At 42.0% G+C, this 4,301-nt stretch overlaps 1 long non-coding RNA gene across 1 annotated transcript; it reads right to left on the bottom strand.

Moving 5' to 3' along the window:
* Window positions 1-842: 842 nt before the first annotated feature.
* Window positions 843-2,722, bottom strand: LOC122627194. Its single transcript, XR_006326810.1, has 2 exons — window positions 2,255-2,722; window positions 843-1,133 (listed from the first exon to the last, which is right to left on the bottom strand). It is a non-coding gene; the product is annotated as an uncharacterized LOC122627194 (long non-coding RNA).
* Window positions 2,723-4,301: the final 1,579 nt, after the last annotated feature.

Below are 4,301 nucleotides of genomic sequence, written 5' to 3'. Positions count from 1 at the left end.
AACAACATGGAAAACTTCAAGACCGCAGTAGAATAATTGCAGAAAAAAAAAATTCTTTTCTCTCTTCGTCCTTCACTGTGTGAACGATGCTCGGTCTTGCAGATTATTATAAACCTATTTTATCATTATTATAAATTTATTTATCGATAAATGTTTCTTCTAGAGGATATCTTTTTCTGCTTGAATAACGATGAAACCGTCAAGGCGTTATCCGAAAGTCCATCTAAATTATCTTATCCGTCATTCCGCGAACCAAGTAGAACGAAACTCGTTTCTGATCGATCTCTATCACCGTAGGAAGTCTACGTATTTGTTTATTTCGTGAAAGTCGCTACTACTCGTCATTAAATTTATTGTTATTTCCATCCGACAGATGGGACCGACAGATTCAAACGATTCGTTTCTATCAACAGAGAAAAGCGACCTATGCAGATACTATGCGTACTTCATCAAAAAGCGAAGAATCATTATCTCGATAAGGAAAAAAAAAGAAAGAGAGAAGAAAAAAAAGAAAAATACTGTTACCTCGTTCTCACGAATCATACGTGGCGACGAAGTGGAACGTAATAATAATTCACAACTGTCGACACGACTCCGTGATCCAGCGTTTTCGAGCGAACGAATTAACACCTCGTTTCGGAACCAAAACGGAAACCGAAAACACCCACTAAACGTCACTCGGCGCATCGCATAAACCCGAAAACAACTATCTTTTCTCGAGACCCTACGAGCGTGTGTAGTTGTTTCACGTGAGCATGAATTTCTTCTTCCAAGTTGCACGAATTTATGAATTATATCAATGTAGAAATGAAATTTGATTAGTATCAAGTGAATTACACCGATAACTCTTAGCATCTTTATTGAGATATAATGATGAAGAAAGAGACGTGTTAGCTTATCCAGTTTTCACAGGATATCCCGAGATTCCGTTGGATTTCTAGATAATGTAGGAGGTCACTAATGGCCCGGAATGGCACTTGAAACAGCTTCTTTATCGATGTAAACAACCGCTAAACTCAGTGGGCGCAGAGTATGCCGTGCCAAAGTGCCGTCGTATTTTTGGAACGCACTCAGCGTCATGGCGTCTCACGTCAGCACGCCCTCACTCGCACCGCCAACGTCTAGGTACTCGTCTGTAAGAAAAATAAGAGCACGATAACGATGATAACAGTCCTTTTCTGCTACTTGAAAATTTGTAGGACAAATGATATTCGGATAACGAGGAAATTTCGTTGGATCGATACGGACGAATGCAAATATCCATGGAAAAACAAGTATCTATGGAATCAATTTAAGGGAATATTTATGTGAGAATAGGAATAAATGTGACAGGAACTAATACGCATGAAAGCGTACGAAAATAACGACGAATTCCAGGATTTCGGTGACTCGGTTAATTGGCAATTCGAATAATCGACGGGCGGATAATCCGAGTTCAAGCATATTCGCTTTATGAGTTCTCGGATCTTCTTCCGAAAATTCTACGATGCGCCCACTAGGAGAATGTTAATATAACGTTTACGAGGGAGCCCGAAGCGGAGCGGTCATAAATCAAACGTCCGAGATAGATATCGTCAGTCCGTTCGCAGCTTCCGACCGTCACTGACATAATACGGACAATATATAATAGTTTGCAACATTTCATAGGGCATAACGTTCCGAAATATCGTTTCAACGAATCGAGATTCTGGAATAATTGAAAAAAGAAAGGATTAACGTTACTTGAGAAGAAATCGTTATTTTTACTCGAGCGTTTTAAGGGCTAAGAAAATATTCCAAGAGTTTCGCGATGATCGAGCTAAAGGAAGGAGCAAAGAGAGACTCGCGAAGCGCCAATTAAAAAGCAATTACTATTCGCAGAGGCCTACGCGAGAGAAAAAGAGAGAGAAAGAGAGAAAGAGAGCGAGGGTTTCACGCGAGTACTTAAAGCGCGGTATCGATAAAAAGGGCAGTAAATTTGGAGCGAGCACGGGGAAGGACGAGGAGATTTATCGTTGTTCGTGGGATCGAGATGATCCAAATAACGAGACATAAATCGACTCCGGGCAATTTTCGAGGCGATTCCGGGGGCCGATCATTTCTCATCCGGACGCGGTCGCAGACTACTTGTCCTGGCTATTATTGTCATCGGCGTTACAATACGAGCGCAACGAAAGAGGGAGAAAGTCCAGAGAGAGAGAGAGAGAGAGAGAGAGAGAGAGAGAGAGAGAGAGAGGGAGAGGGATAATCTCGAAAGACGCGACTCGCTTCGTACATTCATTCGCATTTCGCAGATGCCCTGGGGTTTCGTTCACTCGAAGCAGGGAAACCATGACGATTCATAGTCTCGCGGGTGTTCCATTAATGAGGAGGGCCACTCCTTGGTGAAGGCGAGCGGAGCACTGTTATTATAGCTGTTCATAACAGTCAAGCTGGGCGCACAGGCGTTGGCAGGCGTGTCGCGCTTACGGTCTCTCTCTCTTGCGACTATGAGGCATTGAGCGTCTATTTTCACGCTCTCCTCGCGAACACCGTCATTCCTTGTTGCTCGCACCGAATAGCTTAGCGCCGAATGTGCTTAGCTTTGGACACTTCGCTTGTACAACTTTCTTACTTCTATACTTATTAGTCTTATTAGTTTACTACTACGACGGTTGCTTGAAAAAGAAAAGAAAACAAAAAGAGAAAAGGAAAGAAAGGAAAAGACGTAAATCGTAGGTTAATGTGTAAGAGGAAACTTGAAAAATACGATCCACAGGATACATTAGTAGACTTATTATGACCGTTACTGATTTCTGTAGATCATCGATTTTAAATATCGTGTCTTGCTTCTCACACAGTCAAACGAAAGATTCCCCTAGATTATTCAAGGAAAATCCTGGCACCGCGATTTAATTAGAATTTCTCGTTCTAGTAGAGCGATTAGACGATCGTTAAGCGTTCCTTGTCCCGTTACTAACGAAGAGAGACCCGCTAAACGCTTCGATCATCGTCGCACCATCAACGACTCGCACGCATTTAAACCTTTTTCGTGCGGAACAGAGGCGACGAGCGACATTAAAATTATAAATCTTCGTCCTTACAGCCAACTAACATTCTTACTTCCACTATCGCGCCGTAATTCTCGCAACTCTTCGAGCATTTTTGCGCGCGTTCACTCGAGACGGCGACGACTACAGCAGCAGTCGCTTTTACACGAAGACTCCCCTTTCATGGGCGGAGATATATTTCCTCAGTATTCACGCTATTTAAAAAATTACGCGGTCGTGCGAAAATTCAATGGGATATAAATTTGACTCGAACTCGAAGAGATCGATATGTGTCTCGTGTAATAAACTATATCTTAATCGATTCATAGAAATTGATCAAAACTTGAGATGATGCCGACATCGAGATGGTCGACGCCTATGTAAACGAGTCAAAAGGCAACGACTCGCTCGAGAACAACGACGAGAGGACGACGCGTCGAGAAAGAAGCAAATTAATTTACTCTTCCAAAACGTTCGCACGTAATACAACGGTGTGTGCTGTTGAGAAAAAAAGGGCGAAAGAAAGTAAGATAGATCAAGAGAGAAAGAGAGATAGACGTAGGACAGAGAAAGAAGAACAAGAGGATCCAAAGAGAGAAATCCAGCCAGACAGTGGAGGGCGTGGGAGATACATTTATAAACTCTCTTCTGTGTGAGCTTAGAATCGCGTGATTTAGTGACTAAGGAAGAAGATCGTCGCGCCTCCGCTTAAAGTGTCTCTCCTTGGACGTTTCTAATCTTTCTCTTTCTCTCTCTCTCTCTCTCTCTCTCTCTCTCTCTCTCCCTTCTCTCTTTCATTTTTTCGAGCAACGTGAAACGTCGTTGCTCTTAAAAAATATAAGATCGATAAGCTCGATGGGAAGTAGCGACGTCGAGCAATGCATTACCGTGACTTCTATCGGAGATCAACTTCCGCTATTGACTGACGGGGATTAGTTTTATCGATTCTAACGAATTCGTTCCTCGTTGTAAGTAAGTACATAGGTACGAATCGTTTCTTGTCTTTTTCTTAACCAAAGACATTGGTAGCGTGGATTCGATTCGGATTTAGACCACCATGAAGTTAACATAGATGTGTGTGCGTGTGTGTATATATATATACATATATGTCTATGGTCATAATATATTCCCATGGTATTAAAAGTAGGATGAAATTTCGTCGAAGATGGAACTCTTCTTTCAATGAATAATACCTATAACACATACTTTCCATCGTCCCGACAAAAATGTACGATCTAAAAGCTGTCGGTTATCGGCGGACAGTCGGTTATTAGCCAATTATCGTGAATTATA

Source organism: Vespula pensylvanica, chromosome 2 (assembly GCF_014466175.1).
Source record: "Vespula pensylvanica isolate Volc-1 chromosome 2, ASM1446617v1, whole genome shotgun sequence".
NCBI lineage: Eukaryota > Metazoa > Arthropoda > Insecta > Hymenoptera > Vespidae > Vespula > Vespula pensylvanica.
Note: the sequence above shows the minus strand (reverse complement) of the source record. Positions and strands in the feature narration are given on the sequence as shown.